This window comes from Ipomoea nil, unplaced genomic scaffold, assembly GCF_001879475.1.
Source record: "Ipomoea nil cultivar Tokyo-kokei standard unplaced genomic scaffold, Asagao_1.1 scaffold2854, whole genome shotgun sequence".
Taxonomy (NCBI): domain Eukaryota; kingdom Viridiplantae; phylum Streptophyta; class Magnoliopsida; order Solanales; family Convolvulaceae; genus Ipomoea; species Ipomoea nil.
In genome coordinates, this window is record NW_017619282.1 from 888661 (window position 1) to 910562 (window position 21902).

The window sequence follows — 21902 nt, forward strand, 5'->3', positions numbered from 1 at the left end:
TATCTTCCCAACATAAGGGGGTTCTACACTTCTGTCCGTATAAAGCTTCGTAGGGTGCCATACGAATGCTTGCGTGGTAGCTGTTGTTGTATGAGAATTCAATAAGGTCTAGGTGTTCCTCCCATGTCCCTTGAAAGTCTAACACACAGGCTCTTAACATGTCTTCGAGAGTCTGAATGGTTCTCTCGGTTTGGCCGTCAGTGGTGGGGTGGAAGGCGGTGCTCAGCTTTAGTTGTGTCCCCAAGGCTAATTGCAGCGATTTCCAGAATTGTGAGAGAAACCGAGAGTCTCTATCGGACACGATGTTCCGGGGAACTCCGTGGTACTTCACTATTCGGCTCAAGTAGGCTTGGGCTAGTTGTGTCATTGTCCATGTTTCCTTCATGGCAATGAATCGTGCCGTTTTGGTTAGTCGGTCCACTATGACCCAAATTTTATCCTTGCCGGTTTTTGTTGGGGGTAACCCTCCGACGAAGTCCATGGATATGGAATCCCACTTTCCTTGTGGTATCTCAAGGGGTTGTACGAGTCCCTTGGGTTTGCATCGTTCGGCCTTCACCCTTTGGCAATTCAGGCATTTGGCCACGAAATCTGCGATTTCCCTTCTCATGTTGGGCCACCAAAACGACCTTTTCACATCTTGGTATAGTTTGTCACCCCCTGGGTGAACTGAGTATGGGGAGTTGTGCCCTTCTTCCAAGATCTGTTGTTTCAGGTGGGGTGCGTCGAGGGCACGCACCACCTACCTCGGTAACGGAGACTGCCGTCTTCGTGTATTTCGAAGGGTCCTTCCTTCCCCTGGGTTAGGTCGAGACGGATTTTATCTAGTTCCGGATCCTGCTGTTGTCCTATTTTGATTTCCTCGAAGAGTGTAGGTATGATTTGCGTGTTGAATAAGTGGACGTCGGGGTGGACTTGATCTTGCTCTATTATTTCCAAATTCAGTCTTTGGAAGTCCTTGTACAACTGGTCCGGTAGGATCCAGGTGGTGTTGAGGGAGTGGTTATTCTTCCTGCTTAGGGCGTCTGCCACAATGTTAGCTTTCCCTTCGTGGTATTGGATGTCTAGATCGTAGTCCTTTATGAGTTCTAGCCACCTTCGTTGTCTCATGTTTAGGTCTTTCTGGGTGAAGATGTACTTTAGGCTCTTATGGTCCGTGTAAATCTTGCATTGCACCCCATATAAGTAATGCCTCCAAATCTTTAGTGCGAACACGATAGCGGCTAGTTCGAGGTCGTGGGTGGGGTAGTTCTCTTCGTGGGTTTTGAGTTGCCTGGATGCGTATGCTATTACCCTGCCTTTTTGCATTAGCACGCACCCCAATCCCTTTTTAGACGCGTCACTAAAGATCTCGAACCCTTCATCCCCGGAGGGGATGGCGAGCACGGGTGCCGTGGTCAGCTTATCCTTCAATTCTTGAAAGGCCGAGATGCAGCCATTGTCCCATCGGAAGGGGGTTTCCTTTTTCATGAGTTTGTTGAGGGGTTGGGCTATCCTGGTGAAGTCGGGTACAAACCTCCTGTAGTAGCCAGCCAAGCCTAGGAAGCTTCGGACTTCTGAGAGTGAGCTCGGTGTGGTCCATTCCTTAACGGCACGGATTTTGGCGGGGTCCACCTTAATTCCTTCCTTGGCTATCACGTGGCCTAGGAAGGCCACACTGTCTTTCCAGAATTCGCATTTAGTGAACTTGGCGTATAGTTGGTGTTCTCTCAGGGTCTGCAGGGTTACGCGGAGGTGTCTTTCATGTTCTTCCTTGTTTCGGGAGTAGATTAGGATGTCGTCAATGAATAAAATGACGAAGTCATCCAAGTGGAGTCGGAATACCCGGTTCATGAGGTCCATGAATATGGCGGGTGCGTTGGTGAGTCCGAAGGGCATTACTGTGAATTCATAGTGGTCGTAACGTGTCCGGAAGGCTGTTTTCTGAATGTCTGGTTTGGCCACTTGTATTTGGTGATATCCGGACCTTAGGTCAATTTTGGAGAATACCCCTGCCCCTTTTAGTTGGTCGAACAAGTCATCGATCCGAGGGAGGGGGTACTTATTCTTTATTGTGACTTGGTTAAGTTCCCGGTAGTCGATGCACAGACGCATGCTTCCATCCTTCTTTTTAACAAATAGTACTGGTGCCCCCTCATGGGGAGGTGCTGGGGCGGATGTACCCTTTATCTAGCAATTCCTGTAGTTGTGTTTTCAGTTCCTTCATTTCTTTTGGTGCCAACCTGTAGGGTGGTTTAGAGATCGGGGCAGCGCCAGGTATGAGGCCTATGGTGAACTCGACTTCTCTGACTGGGGGTGCCCGGGGATTTCGTCCGGGAAGACGTCGGTAAATTCGTTTACCACTGGAATGGTTTGTGGTCCGGGGGTTTTGGTGTTGAGGTCCTCGATCGAGCATAGGAAGGCCTCGCTTCCCTTGGTTAGGTATTTCTTCATTTTCATCATGTTCACCAATTTGATCCCTGATTCCTGGGGGGTCCCCCGGTGTGATACCCTTTTACCGGTTTGGTGCCCGTAGGACCACTTTTTGTTCTCCGCATCGGATTTGCGCTTGGAATTTCCCTAGCCAGTCCATGCCCAAGATCACTTGTACCCCATCTAGCTTGAATTGTATTAAGTTGCTGCGAAATTCCACCCCTTGGATGGTAATCATTACGTTCTCGTACATGCGGTCGCATTTTATGATTTCGCCAGAGGCCACCTTGACCTGAAGTCGGACCTTGGTGCTGGTGTTGAGGCCGAGCTGAGTGGCAAACTCGGTTGCTATAAACGAGTTGGTAGCCCCTGAGTCGAATAATATAGTGGCGGGGGTGGCGTGTACCAGGAAGGTTCCGGAGACTGTGTTGTTGTCTCCGATCCTGGCTTTGCTTAGAGTGAGGATCCTTTCCTGAATGGTTGGCGTTGAGACATCGTGAGGTGAGATGGCCCTGGGGTTCTTAGGCCTCGGGTGGGGTTTGTGTGATCCCCCTTAGGTTTCCTTTTGTACCCCAGACGTGTCTCCCGGGGTTGGTTTGATACTTGTTGTAGTTGGGATGCCTTGGCATAGGCTTCCCGAGGGTTCCTGGCTCTTGTGTGGCCAGGGCTTTTTGGTGTTCGGGATCAAGGCCTGTTATGAACTTCTTGATCTTGATCCTCTCGGTGGGTACTATCGGGGATGAGGCGGGCCAGCCGGTGGAATCGTTGGTAGTATTCCGTGATTGGGGCTGTACCTTGTTTTAGGTGGAGGAACTCTTCATATACGGTGGCTCTTAGATGATTGGGGTAGAATTGTTCTCGTAGTCGTGTTTTTAGAGTTTCCCCAGTTAAATTCGTGGTTTTGTTCACATGCGGGTCCCTCGTGGGCCCACAGGCATCGGCCTCGGTGCCTGAATGTAGAAGGAGGCTATTCTGACTTGGGTGGTCTTCTGGGCATTCGGTTGTCCGGAATATCTTGTCAAAAGTTCCGATCCCATTCCTCGAGGTGCCGTGGGGTCTTCGTTCCCCGAGAAGGTGGGTGGTTGATGGTCGAGAACTTGGTGGTGGATTTCCAAGTTCTCGTTTGTTGGTAAGGGTTGGGGAATGGTAGTACTCAGTGCCTGGGCAATTTGGCCAGGCGTTGTAGATTCTGTGTCAAGAATTCCTGAGTGGGGAGTTTCGGTGTTCCTGTCTGTCTCCTTTTTGGTGCCATCCTGGTGTTCATAGGTCGATGTTATTTTGTATTCTCACCTTGATGCAATAAGTGAAGGGGGGAGTTTCTTTAAGTCAGAGAGGGATTAAGTGAGGGGGGTTATGTGTAGGTTTCACATCTCACGCGCGTCCTATGATTCCTAAATCTTATGTTCCTAAGTACCTAGAGTTTAAGCTTAGTGTCCTAAAGTCCGGTCTTAAGAGTCTCATCCTAGGGTCAAACTTAGGCTCTGATACCAACTGTAACACCCAGATTTTCAAGACTTTTAAAACTTATATAATAAAGATAGAATCTCATTAAATCCCAAAATACGATACAAAAGTACGGGGTGCTATGCCACACCTAAGCTAGAGAACTCAGGTGCACAGGCTAACTAACTAATATCCTCAATAATGTAAACGCATAGACATGGCACGCAGGCCGAAAGGGAAACTATCTACTTCTACGCTCCAAGTTCTAGCGCGCTCCAGTGACTTACTCTCTGTGCCTGAAAGCCAAATATATCTGTTCAGCGAGAGATGCTGGTAACCCACTCCAACGCGTTGAAATACAATACATATAGATATATATATAGATATACGAAAACCATTTTGAACATGAAGATATATCCTACGAACTCTAGCTTTGAAACAGGGATAGACTCAACAGATAGGGTTAAGCACAGACAGCAGTTATACCAAGCATATACAGTTTACAACAGGCAAGACAGGTAAGATAAGCACAATTAATAATCATAACCAACATATACGATTCCCAGTATAAACCCATAGTCACATCCCCAAGGCTCATAAACCAACATCCATATCTCATCACATAGCACACTTTGTTGGCGCCACAGGACCAATCGCATGCCCATACATGAGGGTCAGCGCATATAGCTCTGACACGGCCCCGCAGCACCTGCCCCGTATCGCAACACGGAGGGGTCGATCGCAACCGACCGATGAACCGCAGCTCATCATAGTTTGATCGCAACCAAACAGTGGACCGCAGCCCAAGAGTATGTCATCTGACCGCAGCCAGGAAATATGAACCGCAGCTCATGTAGAAACGTTTGATCGCAACCAAACGGTGGCCGCAGCCCGGAGTGTAAATCTGACCGCAGCCAGCTTCTGAACCGCAGCTCAGGAATAACCAATCCGATCGCAACCGAATTGGGGTATCATGCACACATAACACATAGCAAGCACATGCAACCCACATTAACACATTGGGAAGGGGGGAGAAAACGTATAACAAAACCTATGCGTGATCCTTCACATACTAAGAATAATCCTAAGGGGTTCATACTTCTTTCACCTAGGTCAACGGGATACCAATTCAACTAGCATGCAATATATATAAGACTCATACAACCTACGAACGGTACCGAAATATCAAACTAGACATAGGCACGATAGACGGAGTCCGTTGGGACACCACGGGGTCGGGGGAACATCAAACGGGGAAGCCAAAATCCCAAATTGGGGTACAAACCAGCGGGTAGCCGGTGGTGAGGTCACCCGCGGCTGCCCGCCGGCGCAGCTATTCCGGCAGCGGGTGCCCGGCGGGCAGCTGCCCGCCGCCGGCTGCCCGCTGCCGGCGTTGCCAAGAAGGCCGCGGTAGGTGGCGGGTCCCCTACCCCCCCACTGACTCTTTTTCACCAAAACGCCCCGGGAACCTTTGTGGAACCCGAAACCATGCTTAGACACTTTCAAACGCAATTGATAACACACGTAGACAATTAACGGATCAAAATCAGAAACATATGGCACATAACCTATCATGCTTTTCTAAATAATCAACACCCAATCATGCGAATTCCCACCCAATATACCAAGAATAATTCCATACCACGATATAACCTAGGGTTCTAATCATTTTTAAATCAACAAGGACACAATTCATCTTCTAATATCAAGATTCGGTAAGAATATCACATAAACATCAAGAACATCCTACAATCATCAAGAACATCATATAATCATCAAGAACATATAATCATCAGAACACCAAATTATCAAGAACCTCATCATCAAGATCACCCATGGAATCATCCCATCAATCATCAATAATAATATCACAAATCATCAATACACAATAATATGGGGAAATCCTAAGAGGGGAATCATAGCTATGAAAATAGGTTTTGTTGAGACATGGGTTACCTCTTAGCCTTAATTAATTCCTTGGCTATGAAGGGTCTTTCTTGAAGCTTTCTTCTTTCTTGATTTCTCCTAGGGGAATTCTTGGAACTTCTTGTGTGGTGAGGGATTATTGTGGTGGGGATTCTAGGTGCCTCCTTATTCCCTATTTATATATCTAAGAGTCTTACTTAGGCTAATTACTATAGGTTGCTAACTCTATTCCTTTGGACTAAGGATTGGGTTTAGGGATAAGGGCCCATGGACTATGGTGGGCCTTTCCTAATTAATTATTGTGATTTAATTCTTTCTTTTGGGTAATTGGTTAAATGATTAATTGGTTTTAGGGATCGTAACACGGGGTGTTACACTCTCCCCCCCCCTTAACAGGAAGCTTCGTCCCCGAAGCTTGGTCCTTGTCGAGTGACTTCTTCTTAGTTACCTGGTGTGAAAAGTTCGGGGTAGCGTTCCTCATTGTGTCTTGAGTTCCCATGTCGCTTCCTCGGTCCCATGGTTGGTCCAGAGGACTTTCACCATTTCTATGGCTCGACGTCGGGTGGTTCTTGTCTTGGTGTCCAGGATTCTCACGGGTTTTTCTTCGTATACTAGTGACTCGTCGAGGTCCACGACCTCGGGTTGAAGCACGTGGCTTGGGTCGTGCACGTATTTCTTTAGCTGGGATATGTGGAATACGTTGTGTACTCGTTCTAGTTCAACGGGTAGAGCGAGGCGATAGGCTAGGTTCCCAACTCTTTCTATGATTTCATAGGGGCCGATAAATCGTGGGCTGAGTTTCCCTTTTCTTCCGAATCTCATTACCCCCCGTGTGGGCGAGATTCTCAACCAGACCTTGTCCCGGTGTTGAATTCGGCTTGTTTCCTCCTTAGGTCGGCGTAGGACTTCTGGCGGTCCTGGGCAGCCTTCATCCTTTCCTGGATGTGTTTGACCTTGGTTATGGTATCTTGTAGGTATTGGGGCCTAGTGCTACTGGGTCGACCATGTCTTCCCAACATAAGGGGGTTCTACACTTTTGTCCGTATAAAGCTTCGTAGGGCGCCATACGAATGCTTGCGTGGTAGCTGTTGTTGTATGAGAATTCAATAAGGTCTAGGTGTTCTCCCATGTCCCTTGAAAGTCTAACACACAGGCTCTTAACATGTCTTCGAGAGTCTGAATGGTTCTCTCGGTTTGGCCGTCAGTGGTGGGGTGGAAGGCGGTGCTCAGTTTAGTTGTGTCCCCAAGGCTAATTGCAGCGATTTCCAGAATTGTGAGAGAAACCGGGAGTCTCTATCGGACACGATGTTCCGGGGGACTCCGTGGTACTTCACTACTCGGCTCAAGTAGGCTTGGGCCAGTTGTGTCATTGTCCATGTTTCCTTCATGGCAATGAATCGCGCCGTTTTGGTTAGTCGGTCCACTATGACCCAAATTTTATCCTTGCCGGTTTTTGTTGGGGGTAACCCTCCGACGAAGTCCATGGATATGGAATCCCACTTTCCTTGTGGTATCTCAAGGGGTTGTACGAGTCCCTTGGGTTTGCATCGTTCGGCCTTCACCCTTTGGCAATTCAGGCATTTGGCCACGAAATCTGCGATTTCCCTTTTTCATGTTGGGCCACCAAAACGACCTTTTCACATCTTGGTATAGTTTGTCACCCCCTGGGTGAACTGAGTATGGGGAGTTGTGGCCCTTCTTCCAAGATCTGTTGTTTCAGGTGGGGGTGCGTCGAGGGCACGCACCACCTACCTTGGGTAACGGAGACTGCCGTCTTCGTGTATTTCGAAGGGCCCTTCCTTCCCCTGGGTTAGGTCGAGACGGATTTTATCTAGTTCCGGATCCTGCTGTTGTCCTATTTTGATTTCCTCGAAGAGTGTAGGTATGATTTGCGTGTTGAATAAGTGGACGTCGGGTGGATTTTGATCTTGCTCTATTATTTCCAAATTCAGTCTTTGGAAGTCCTTGTACAACTGGTCCGGTAGGATCCAGGTGGTGTTGAGGGAGTGGTTAGTCTTTCTGCTTAGGGCGTCTGCCACAATGTTAGCTTTCCCTCGTGGTATTGGATGTCTAGATCGTAGTCCTTTATGAGTTCTAGCCACCTTCGTTGTCTCATGTTTAGGTCTTTCTGGGTGAAGATGTACTTTAGGCTCTTATGGTCCGTGTAAATCTTGCATTGCACCCCATATAAGTAATGCCTCCAAATTTTTAGTGCGAACACGATAGCGCTAGTTCGAGGTCGTGGGTGGGGTAATTCTCTTCGTGGGTTTTGAGTTGCCTGGATGCGTATGCTATTACCCTGCCTTTTTGCATTAGCACGCACCCCAATCCCTTTTTGGACGCGTCACTGAAGACCTCGAACCCTTCCTCCCCGGAGGGGATGGCGAGCACGGGGTGCCGTGGTCAGCTTATCCTCAATTCTTGAAAGGCCGAGATGCAGTCATTGTCCCATCGGAAGGGGTTCCCTTTTTCATGAGTTTGTTGAGGGGTTGGGCTATCCTGGTGAAGTCGGGTACAAACCTCCTGAAGTAGCCAGCCAAGCCTAGGAAGCTTCGGACTTCTGAGAGTGAGCTCGGTGTGGTCCATTCCTTAACGACACAGATTTTGGCGGGGTCTACCTTAATTCCTTCCTTGGCTATCACGTGGCCTAGAAGGCCACACTGTCTTTCCAGAATTCGCATTTAGTGAACTTGGCGTATAGTTGGTGCTCTCTCAGGGTCTGCAGGGTTATGCGGAGGTGTCTTTCATGTTCTTCCTTGTTTCGGGAGTAGACTAGGATGTCGTCAATGAATACAATGATGAAGTCATCCAAGTGGGGTCGGAATACTCGGTTCATGAGGTCCATGAATATGGCGGGTGCATTGGTGAGTCCGAAGGGCATTACTGTGAATTCATAGTGGCCGTAACGTGTCCGGAAGGCTGTTTTCTGAATGTCTGGTTTGGCCACTTGTATTTGGTGATATCCGGACCTTAGGTTAATTTTTGAGAATACCCCTGCCCCTTTTACTTGGTCGAACAAGTCATCGATCCGAGGGAGGGGGTACCTATTCTTTATTGTGACTTGATTAAGTTCCCGGTAGTCGATGCACAGGCGCATGCTTCCATCCTTCTTTTTAACAAATAGTACTAGTGCCCCCCATGGGGAGGTGCTGGGCGGATGTACCCTTTATCTAGCAATTCCTGTAGTTGTGCTTTCAGTTCCTTCATTTCTTTTGGTGCCAACCTGTAGGGTGGTTTAGAGATCGGGCAGCGCCAGGTATGAGGTCTATGGTGAACTCGACTTCTCTGACTGGGGGTGCCCGGGAATTTCGTCCGGAAGACGTCGGTGAATTCGTTTACCACTGGAATGGTTTGTGGTCCGTTGGTTTTGGTGTTGAGGTCCTCGACCGAGCATAGGAAGGCCTCGCTTCCCTTGTTTAGGTATTTCTTCATTTTCATCCTGTTCACCAATTTGATCCCTGATTCCTGGGGGGTCCCGCGGTGTGATACCCTTTTTCCGTTTGGTCCCCGTAGGACCACTTTTTGTCTCCGCATAGGATTTGCACTTGGAATTTCCCTAGCCAGTCCATGCCCAAGATCACTTGTACCCATCCAGTTTGAATTGTATTAAGTTGCTGGAAATTCCACCCTTGGATGGTAATCATTACGTTCTTGTACATGCGGTCGCATTTTATGATTTCGCGGAGGCCACCTTGACCTGAAGTCGGACCTTGGTGCTGGTGTTGAGGCTGAGCTGAGTGGCAAACTCGGTTGCTATAAACGAGTTGGTAGCCCCTGAGTCAAACAATATAGTGGCGGGGGTGGCGTGTACCAGGAAGGTTCCGGAGACTATATTCTTGTCTCCGATCCTGGCTTGGCTTAGAGTAAGGATCCTTTCCTGAATGGTTGGCGTTGAGACCTTGTGAGGTGAGATGGCCCTGGGGTTCTTAGGTCCTCGGGTGGGGTTTGTGTGATCCCCTTAGGTTTCCTTTTGTACCCCAGACGTGTCTCCCGGGGTTGGTTTGATACTTGTTGTAGTTGGGATGCCTTGGCATAGGCTTCCCCGAGGGTTCCTGGCTCTTGTGTGGCCAGAGCTTTTTGGTGTTCGGGATCAAGGCCTGTTATGAACTTCTTGATCTTGATCCTCTCGGTGGGTTCTAGCTCGGGGATGAGGCGGGCCAGCCGGTGGAATCGTTGGTAGTATTCCGTGATTGGGGCTGCACCTTGTTTTAGGTGGAGGAACTCTTCATATACGGTGGCTCTTAGATGAGTGGGGTAGAATTGTTCTCGTAGTCGTGTTTTTAGAGTTTCCCAGTTAAATTCGTGGTTTTGTTCACATGCGGGTCCCTCGTGGGCCCACCAGGCATCGACCTCGTGCCTGAAGTAGAAGGAGGCTATTCTGACTTGGTGGTCTTCTGGGCATTCGGTTGTCCGGAATATCTTGTCAAAAGTTCTGATCCATTCCTCGAGGACCGTGGGGTCTTCGTTCCCCGAGAATGTGGGTGGTTGATGCGCCGAGACTTGGTGGTGGATTTCCAAGTTCTCGTTTGTTGATAAGGGTTGGGGAATGGTAGTACTCAGTGCCTGGGCAATTTGGGCCAGGCGTTGTAGATTCTGTGTCAAGAATTCCTGAGTGGGGAGTTTCGATGTTCCTGTCTGTCTCCTTTTTGGTACATCCTGGTGTTCATAGGTCGATGTTATTTTGTATTCTCACCTTGATGCAATAAGTGAAGGGGAGTTTCTTTAAGTCAGAGAGGGATTAAGTGAGGGGGTTATGTGTAGGTTTCACAATCTCACCGCGCAACCTATGATTCCTAAATCTTATGTTCCTAAGTACCTAGAGTTTAAGCTTAGTGTCCTAAAGTCTGGTCTTAAGAGTCTCATCCTAGGGTCAAACTTAGGCTCTGATACCAACTGTAACACCCCAGATTTTCAAGACTTTTAAAACTTATATAATAAAGATAGAATGTCATTAAATCTCAAAATACGATACAAGAGTACGGGGTGCTATGCACACCCGAGCTAGAGAACTCGGGTGCACAGGCTAAATTCTAAAACCTCAATCAGTATCAATACTAAATCACGGCACGCAGGCCGAAAGGGAAAACTATCTAAGCTACGCCCAAAGCTTCTAGCGCGCTCCAGTGATATACTCGTCTGTGCCTGAAAACCAAATATATCTGTTCAGCGAGAGATACTGGTAACCCACTCCAACGCGTTGAAATACAATACGTATAGGGATATATATAGATATACGAAAAGTCATTTTGAACATGAAGATATATCCTACGAACTCTAGCTTTTAAATCAGGGGTAGACTCGACAGATAGAGCTAAGCACAGACAACAGTTAGACCAAACATATAGTTACAAACAGGCAAGACAGGTAAAGATAAGCATAATTAATAATCATAACCCAACATATACGATTCCCAGTGTAAATCCCATAGTCACATCCCCAAGACACTCATAACAACAACTCATCCGTATCTCATCACATAGCACACTTTGTTGGCGCGCAAAACCAATCGCATGCCCATACATGAGGTCAGCGCATATAGCTCTGACACGGCCCCGCAGCACCCTGCCCCGTATCGCAACCGACCGATGAACCGCAGCTCATCATAGTTTGATCGCAACAAAAACAGTGAGCCGCAGCCCAAGAGTATGTCATCTGACCGCAGCCAGGAAATATGAACCGCAGCTCATGTAGAAACGTTTGATCGCAACCAAACGGAGGACCGCAGCCCGGGAGTGTAAATCTGACCACAGCCAGCTTCTGAACGCAACTCAGGAATAACCAATCCGATCGCAACCGAATTGGGGTATCATGCACACATAACACATAGCAAGCACATGCAACCCACATTAACACATTGGGAAGGGGGGAGAAACGTATAACAAAACCTATGCGTGATCCTTCACATACTAAGAATAATCCTAAGGGGTTCATACTTCTTTCACCTAGGTCAACGGGCTACCAATTCAAATAGCATGCAATATATACGACTCATACAACCTACGAATGGTACCCGAAATATCAAACTAGACATAGGCACGATAGACGGAGTCCGTTGGGACACCACGGGGGTCGGGGGAACATCAAACGAGGATGCCAAAATCCCAAATTGGGGTGCAAACCAGCGGGTAGCCGGTGGGTGAGGGTTCACCCGCCGGCTGCCCGCCGCGGCAGCTATTCCGGGCAGCTGCCCGCCCCGCGGCTGCCCGCTGCCGGCGTTGCCCAAGAAGGCCGCGGGTAGGTGGCGGGTCCCTACCCCACCTACCCCACTGACTCTTTTTCACCAAAACGCCCGGGAACCTTTGTGGAACCCGAAACCATGCTTAGACACTTTCAAACGCAATTGATAACACACGTAGACAATTAACGGATCAAAGATCGAGAAACATATGGCACATAACCTATCATGCTTTTCTAAACATAATCAATACCCAATCATGCGAATTCCAACCCAATATACCAAGAATAATTCCATACGATACAACCTAGGGTTCTAATGATTTTTAAATCAACAAGGACACAATTCATCTTCTAATATCAAGATTCGGTAAGAATATCACATAAACATCAAGAACATCCTACAATCATCAAGAACATCATATAATCATCAAGAACGTCATATAATCATCAAGAACACATATATTATGTAGAACCTTTTATCATCAAGATCACCCATGGAATTATCCCATCAATCATCAATAATAATATCACAAATCATCAATACACAATAATATGGGGAAATCCTACGGGGGAAATCATAGCTATGAAAATAGGTTTTGTTGAGACATGGGTTACCTCTTAGCCTTAATTAATTCCTTGGCTATGAAGGGTCTTTCATGAAGCTTTCTTCTTTCTTGATTTCTCCTAGGGGAATTCTTGGAACTTCTTGTGTGGTGAGGGATTATTGTGGTGGGGATTCTAGGTGCCTCCTTATGTTCCCTATTTATATATCTAAGAGTCTTACTTAGGCCTAATTATTATAGGTTTGCTAACTCTATTCCTTTTGGGACTAAGGATTGGGTTTTAGGGATAAGGGCCCGTGGACTATGGTGGGCCTTTCCTAATTAATTATTGTGATTTAATTATTTCTTTTAGGTAATTGGTTAAATGATTAATTGGTTTTAGGGATCGTAACACGGGGTGTTACAAATTTCCAGCGGTAGCCGGTGGTGGAGGACTACCCGCGGCTGCCCGCCGGCGACAAGTCTCCGGGCAGCGGGTGCCCTGCGGGCAATTGCCTGCCCGCCGGCTGCCCGCTGCTGGCGACGCCCTCCTCGGGCAGCTGGTAGGTGGCGGGTCCCCCTACCCCCTACCGACTCTTTATCAAAATAAACGTCCGGGATCCGTTGTGGAACCCGAAACCATGCTTAGACACTTTTAAACGCAATTGATGACACCACGTAGACAATTAACGGATCAAAAGCAAGAATCATATAGCACATATCCTATCGTGACTTCTAAACATAATCAACACTCAAACATGCGAAATCCCACCCAATTATATCAAGAATAACACAATACAAAATTCCTAATTTTAACCTAGGGCTCTAATCATATTCAAATCAATAAAATCATAGTTCATCTTTTAATTACCAATGCATCAAGATTCATCAAGAACATCACATAATCATCAAGGATCACTTATCATCATCAAGATCATCAAGATCACACATAAAATCATCTCACAATCATCAAGAACGTATTGCAATGAAATCAAACTACCAACCATAACCATGTCAACTAGGCATTCAATTCAAGGGGATGGTAAACACATAATACTTCATGAGAGTTCAAAGTTATATGCACACAAGACAACAGAGAATAGTTGTCCTCACGGTTGTTCACTCAATCTCTCATAAATATATACGAAAGGTACACACTATCCTCTATTGAGAGTGCACTTGCCATAGGCTTGCTTGTCCACCAAAACTCCGCTACCAAAATTATATGAAGAACACGAGTCAAAACGTCTTTATTTTGGGTTGTAATGGGGCCAAGGGTATGTGACTTATGAAAGAAAGGATATAAGGAAATACAAAGAAAGTCCAAGGAATCAGTAGAGCCATAATTCCACCATATCTAGAGCAAGAACTTGTAAACCAATACAATGAACTCTACCAAAACAAACCATCATTTCTACTTCATTCTCCCTCATCCTTTTCACTGATAAACAACTTCCAAAACCTCCATCTCTTTTTCATCTTTTTCCATTTCTTTTGTTTTTTTTTTCTGTTTTTTCATTTGTTTTCTCTTTTTTTCTTCTTTTTGTTCTCTTTTTGTTTTTTTTTTTAAATGAATAAATTGCTTTCCATTTCCACACAACCCTCAATGGTACTCTTCCCATAATCATCAAATTTCTTTCATGCCATCATTTCTCACAAATCATTTTAAGAATAAAATGAGCACAAAAGTTTGGGCTAACAAGATTTTCAACCCACAATTTAGAACATATCATTTTGTTCTTTTTTTCCATTTTCATCTCTTTTGATCACAAACAGTTCCTCACCCAAGCAAACCAGCTATACAATCACCTTTCAACTCCAATCTCACCCATACTTCATCATTTTTGGTCATCTTGCACAGATAAATGAAATAATGACATCCACTGACCCAAAGACGGGTTAAGAGGCTTCTTTTTATGAGCTAAGGTTCTTTGGAACTGGCTAATGAAGAAAAATGTCTTATATATTTATTATAAAGCTCAAAATGGTTCACTAGGGGAAAAATAACATGTATAAGAATGTTGTCATTTTTAAGGCCATAAGGCTAAATCCAAATGCCTTAATCATTCTCGTGTCATCATATAACATGTAGCTCTGAAATGGTATGAAGCAAGTTCTAGAAGTAACACAATCAAAGAGGGCAAATAAACACTCAAAATGAAAACAAGTTGCAGTGGGCAACCTCTAGGCTCAAAAGCTCACGGTGTGACAGAATTTGACTACTAACTCTATGCAAGCATACATATAGCCAAACACATTCATTGATATTATGCACTCCCAAAGCACTAGAACTTATCTCCCAACAACATAGTCATTAGAAGGCATTTTTTTTAACTTTATTTTGCTGAAAATGAAGGGAACGATGCAGAAAATTCCAGAAAAAATGCAGAAAATTAGAAAAATGCATGCAGAAAACACCAGAAAAATGCAGAAAAATAGAAAAATGCATGCAGAAAACACCTCCTAAACTTTCCCTTCCCACACTCAAAGTCAACATTGTCCTCAATGTTAAATATAAACGCAGGTACGAGAATATGAAATAAACAGGAAACTCCCCTTTTAGTTGCCAATTCCTTCAGGGGGGAAAGTGATCATGTCAAAATAGGCAACAGTTTCCCCTTCTTTGTAGTGCTTGAGTCGTTGTCCATTGACTATGAAAGGCCTCTTCTCAGCTCCTTCAATCTCTATGGCTCCATTGGAATGAACTTTAGTGACCACAAAAGGACCTGACCATCTAGACTTCAATTTCCCTGGAAAAAGTTTATAGCGTGAGTAAAATAATAAAACTTTCTGCCCAACTTCAAACTCTCGTCTCAAGATCCTTTTATCATGCCACGCTTTGGTCCTTTCCTTGTAAATGCGTGCATTCTCATAGGATTCGCGACGTATCTCATCCAACTCATGTAACTATAGTAATCGCTTCTCAGCTGCAGCTTTCAAATCAAAATTCAAAGTTTTAACTGCCCAATAATAACGATGTTCTAATTCAACAGGAAGATGACATGATTTACCATAAACTAGCCTATAAGGTGACATCCCTATGGGCGTCTTATAGGCGGTTCTGTATGCCCATAATGCATCAAGTAATTTCAAAGACCAATCCTTCCTAGATGAAGTAACAGTTTTTTCCAAAATTCTCTTAAGTTCACGTTAGAAACCTCTACTTGACCACTTGATTGAGGATGGTATGTGGTCCCGTGCTTGAGATGACAACCGTATTTAAACAACAAAGCTTTAAATTGTGAGTTCTTAAAATGCACTCCATTGTCACATATAAAAGCTCTAGGAACACCATAGTGTGAGAAAAAGATATTTAACAAATTTAATTACACTACTAGCTGTGTTATTAGGCAATGCAATTGCATCTACCATTTGGAGACATACTCAACAGCTACCAATATATAAGACTTACCATGAGAAGGTGGAAAAGGTCCCATAAAATCTAAACCCCAAACATCAAAAAGTTCTACCTCAAAGATTCCATGTTGAGGAATTTCGTGTCTTCTCCCAAATATACCTGTACGTTGGCATCTATCGTATGCCATGACGTAGCTCTGTGCATCCTTGAACAAAGTTGGCCAATAAAAACCACTTTGTAAGACATTGGCAGCAGTTTTGCAGACTTGGATTTCCACCATCTTTGAATATCACCAATGAAGAGTTGTCTTAATCGTTTGGACTTGGGCTTGTGATTGGCCAATTGGTACTCTTGATGGATCTTCATTATGTGGGCCGCATCATCCTCACCTTCTTGAAAATGATTCGACCTCGAATCTTGTAAGCATTGTCTTCGATCCATGATATCACTTGAAATGGGCCACTACAATACTTTCCTCTATCGAATGGAATTATTATTGGACCTTCTTGTTTCATCCACCAATGATTCTTTAAGGATGTAGTTATGGCCTTGTGATGAGCCCACTATAGACCCTTATTGGATTCCATGTGTACTGGTTCTTATTACGAGGGTGGTTCTGTTGGCCTATCTCTTATGGCAGTTGTATATGGGTTTCGCATTCCCCCTCATCCATTGTTTAGCGAGATCGTTAGATACTTTCGCCTGGTCCCTGGTCAGCTGACTCCTAATTCTTTTCACCTGGTTCCATCCAGTTCACCCAGCGTGATGGCATGGGCTTTCTCAATGGTGCTACCTAGTCCGTCCGGCGTTAGAAAGAGAGTTTTGTTTTCGTTCGTCCTGCTGGGAGTACCTTCGACTTCTCTACTTCTTGGCCTTCTTCCTATTACAAGTTAGACCGTCCACCAACACCGACCAGGGTGTTAGCCCAGCACATTCAGGCTCTTTGTGGCTTGGATTGTGTTTAAACTCTATTATCTTCCCTCTATTTTTTTTTTATCATCCGCCTTGTTGACTATTTCTCTATTTTTTAGATAGCCCTAGCGTAGGATCGAATACAGAGGCGGATATTCTTCCTACTCCATTGACTCGCTGACTGGATTCAGTGATGGCCACCCGTGTGCAACTTCTTCGTGCGCAGTTTCGTCGCCAGACTCGGTCACAGACTGTTCAGCCGCCGGTTCCCTCGTACCCCTCAGCAGCAAATTCTCAGGATAAGGGTAAAAGGCCGAGGGAGGGGGGGGGCTCTTCTGGTTTATTCCCTCCTTCTTTAGTTAGTGATGTCGGTGCGGGCCTCGATTCAGGTTCTTCTGAGGCCGCGGTGGCCCGCCAGATGGGGGCCAGGTTCGTCCACGGGTTTTGCGGAAAAGGGCTCGAGAGGGGTCCGACTAGGCGGGGCAGGCGCCACCGGAGTCGGAGCCACAACCTCTGACCCTGACTGTGGATGGTTGGGAGGATTCCACCATGAGTGGCAAGTGGCTTAACTTCAACTCCGTAGAGTGGGGAAATGGTGTTATCTTCCCTCTTGATCAGCAGGCTCTGAAGTCTCTTGAATTGACGATCTTCATAAGCAGTTGATTGCTCAGCTTTATCGGGTGCGTTGATAGTTGTCATTGCTTTCCTTTGGTTGCTAAGTTTTTTTTTTTATTCTGCTCTTCTTTCTAACTCGCTGGGTATTTTTCCTGTGACTAGGCTGCTTCGGTTGCATGGAGACCTTCGAGCGTTATCGAGCGTGCTCTTCGGAGGTAGGGGATCTTCGTGCCCGAGTAGATGAGTTGTCTGCCCAGTTGACTGATCTTTCATCCCGCTACCAAGGTCAGGTGCGTGAGGTGGAGCTTGGCTTGCGGCCAGAGCTGCGGCTCTACGGCGCAGCGGGCTGCTGAGGAGGGTCGTTAGAGGGCTGAGGAGTTGCTTCGTTCTGCCGTAGAGGATTATCGCGGTTCGGAGGTTTTTAGGCAGGATGCTTTGGAGGTGATTCGTCAGACTCTCGAGGATTTGGCGGTAATTAGCAAGGAGTGGCTATCTACTCCACAGGCGTTTAGTATGCTAGCGTCATGACGTCGGAGACTATTATGAGGGGATGCGACATATGCAGGAGGATATCTATGGTGTTCTGAGTTCCACCAATCCCCATTTTAAGCGGTGGACTTGGTCTTCCACCTCCTTACCATCCATGGGCTGATCGTCATTTGAACGAGGAGCCTTCTGCGCCGATGGGTGTTGCCCCTGTTGTGCCTAGAGGTTTCCCACCACTAATTTTCTGCATTTTTTTTGGAATTTTCAGCATCATTCCCTTCATTTTTCTGCAATTTCTTAGCAAAATAAAGTAGGAAAAAAAAATACCATATAATCACTATGTTGATTGGGAGATAATTTCTAGTGTTTTGGGAGTGCATAATATCAATGAATGTGTTTGGCTATACGTATGCTTGCATAGAGTTGGTAGTCAAATTTTGTTACACCGTGAGCTTTTTAGCCTAGAGGTTGCTCACTGCAACTTATTTTCATTTTGTGAGTATATTTTCCCTCTTTGATTGTGTTACTTCTAGAACTTGCTTCATACCATTTCAGAGCTACATGTTATATGTTGACACGAGAATGATTAAGGTGTTAGGATTTAGCTTTATAGCCTTAAAAATGACCACATCCTTATACATGTTATTTTTCCCCTAGTGAACCATTTTGAGCTTTATAATAAATATAAGACATTTTTCTTCATTAGCCAGTCCCAAAGAACCTTAGCTCATAAAAAGAAGCTTTTTAACCAGTCCTTGGGTCAATGGATGTCATTATTTCATTTATCTGTGCAAGATGACCAAAAGTGAGGAAGTATGGGTGAGATTGGAGTTGAAAGGTGGTTGTACAATTGGTTTTCTTTGAGTGAATAATTGTTTGTGATCAAATGGGGTGAAAATGAAAAAAAAAAAAAAAAAAAGAAGAAAAAAAAAGAACAAAATGATATGTCCTAATTTGTGGGTTGAAAAATCTTGTTAGCCCAAACTTTTGTGCTCATTTTATTCTTAAAATGATTTGTGATCAATGAAGGCATGATAGAAATTTGATGATTATGGGAAGAGTACCATTGAGGGTTGTGTGGAAATGGAAAGCTATTTATTTGGTTTTACCAGAGAAAAAAAAGAGAGAAAAAAATGAGAAAATGAAAAACAATGAAAAAAAAAAGATGAAAAAGAGATGGAGGTTTAGAAAGTTATTTATCAGTGAAAAGGATGAGAGAGAATGAAGTAGAAATGATGGTTTGTTTTGGTAGAGTTCGTTGTATTGGTTGAAAACAAGTTCTTGCTCTTGATATGGTGAAATTATGGCTCTACTGATTCCTTGGACTTTATTTGTATTTCCGTATATCCTTTCTTTCTTAAACCACATATCATTGGCCCCATTACAACCAAGAAATAAAGACCTTTTGACTCGTGTTGTTCATATAATTTTGATAGTGGAGTTTTGGTGGACAAGCAAGCCTATGGCAAGTGCACTCCTAATAGAGGATGGTGTGTACCTTTCTTATACACATATATATGAGTGATTGAGTGAACAACCGTGAGGACTACTATTCTCTTTTGTCTTGTGTGCAGATGACTTTGAACTCTCATGAAGTATTATGTGTTCAGAAATTCCCTTGAATTGAATGCCTAGTTGACATGGTTATGGTTGGTAGTTTGATTTCATTGAATAAGTTTGCTTGGGGACCAGCAAAACCTTGAGTGTGGGAAAGTTTGATAAGCTTAATTTCTAGAAATTATTTAAAGTAATTTTAGTAATTGATTTGCATAAATAAATTAAGTTTTAGGGTTAATTTAATTATAAATATTATATTTAGTTATATGTTACTAGTTTAGACTAGTTTAGATGGGTTTTAATAAATATTAGGCTAATGTTGCATTTTTATTAAATAGGAATTTTATTTTTAGCTATAGGATTAAATTTATTTAGTAGTTTTATTTCTTCAACTTAAGTGTTTTAATTTAAGTTTAATTAAGTTGTGTTATTAGGTTATAATAATAATTGTCTTTATTTTATCTTTACTTTATTTTATATTATTTTATTGTTTTCTTTTGAGGGTTTGGCGCAGCAGATAAGAAAGAAAAGAAAGGGATTAAGGCTTTGATATATATTTTTGGGCGAAAGACGGCAGAAGGGACAGAAGGAAGAAAATAGGGAAAAGGAAGAGGAGTTGCAGCAGCGACGGTGCGGCATACGTAGCAGCTGCAATGGATCTTCAATCGCGGCTAGTCCAGCTATCGCTTTTCTAGGCTTGAATTAATTTCTTCCGTTTCTATTTTTATTCTTGTTCAAATTTCAAGAACACTATTTATTAAACAATTTATGTATTTAATTATGATTATTGGCTAGAAGTTTAATTAGGGATTTGGATTAGCTTAGATTAGATTGATTGACTATTTTTCATGTGTTGATTCTTTCAATTTCAATTTAATAATTGAACTTGATTATATTTATTTTATGTATTTTAATTGTGAATTGTGTGACTGGCCATTGCATAACTCTAATATCAGGGTTCATAAGAAGAACTGACAGGTGAATTATGAACCTAGAACTCGTAAGATAAACACAATTGACCTAAACTAGACATAGCTTTAGGTATTTGTTGTGATATTTGAATGTTGCTTAATGGGTTTAATTAATGTTGGTGAGATATCGACGGATGATCACAGAAATTGGATACATCCTAGTAGCTCGACAGAGGATTAGGATATATTTGAAGCAATCATCACTATAGTCATAAGAATTAATACTTAGGAGAGTTAGTTAATTATCTAATAGGTGAACCCTAAATTTCTAGTCTTCTCTAAATTGGAATTTTCTTTGCTTTAATTTCATAAATTTTCTTTTAAATTACATTAATTATATTTATTTGCATTTTTCCTCATTATCAAATTGATTATTCAAGATAAGAGTTAATAGTGTTCTTCGTGGGATCGACCCTGGAATACTCCAGGAATTTATACTGTGATTGACTCTGTGCCCTTGCAGATTATAGCAATCAGAGGGCATGCTCTTGTCTTGTTAAGGACATCTACATCTTGTTTCATCATTATGTTCTCCTTGTAATTTTCCTAAGAAAGCCTATTAATACGAAAATTGTCCACGCGACATATACTCGCTGTCTTTTCCTATTTACTGTTTATCGAGTTTAGTAATTCGGGTCTATCCCGGGTAATTAAATCCATCATTATTCAAGCCATCCAGATGACATATCAAATAATTGAAGGAACAACTTAGGTGAAGTTCTAAAAGGACAAAAACAATCAGTGAATATATGCAATCCATAAAAATCATAGCTGACACACTCGCTTTAATGAGGGAAGCCGGTAGATGATGAAGACATTACTGATTGTGTTCTTGATGGACATGGCAATGAATACAAGTCCATCATCGATGTTGTTGATGTGACACCCCAAAAATCCACCTTCAATCCATAGATTAATTGAGTAATTAATCCTATTTCAATTGAGGAATTAATTCCTAAAATCCAGTTTTTTAATACTTGAGGACTAGTATTTGACTAGTTAACTTCAAAGTCATGTTGTACCTTGAGCTTTGAAGAGAGTTTCCTTGTTCCTTACACTTTCTAATGTTAGTAAGGGAATTCTTGACCTTTCACCAAGTGTTAGTATTGTAACCTAACCTAGAAGACATCTTCATTCTACCCCTTACACTTTCTAAAACTTTAGCTCTACCTTCTCTCTAGAAAGGTGAGTAGCTTTTCCTCCAAGCTAAGTTGAGACCTTGCCAAGACTTCAAGATTTGCTTCAAAGATTCAACCTTTCACCTATTTGGGCATCTAGGAGGTAAGATCTAAGTCCATCTTGTGTTTTTGGTTCCATCTTAGATGTCTTTTTCTTAAAGGTAGGATCTTTATGATCTTTTGGTTTGGTGCCATCCAGGGCATGTGTGTGTTGTTTGTACCTTCCGTTTGGTTGATGATAACTTGTGTTATTCATCGTTGTTGTTGTTGGGTTGTGACCCATTCCTTGATTGAGTGTGTTTCATAACTTCGTTGTAATCCGTTG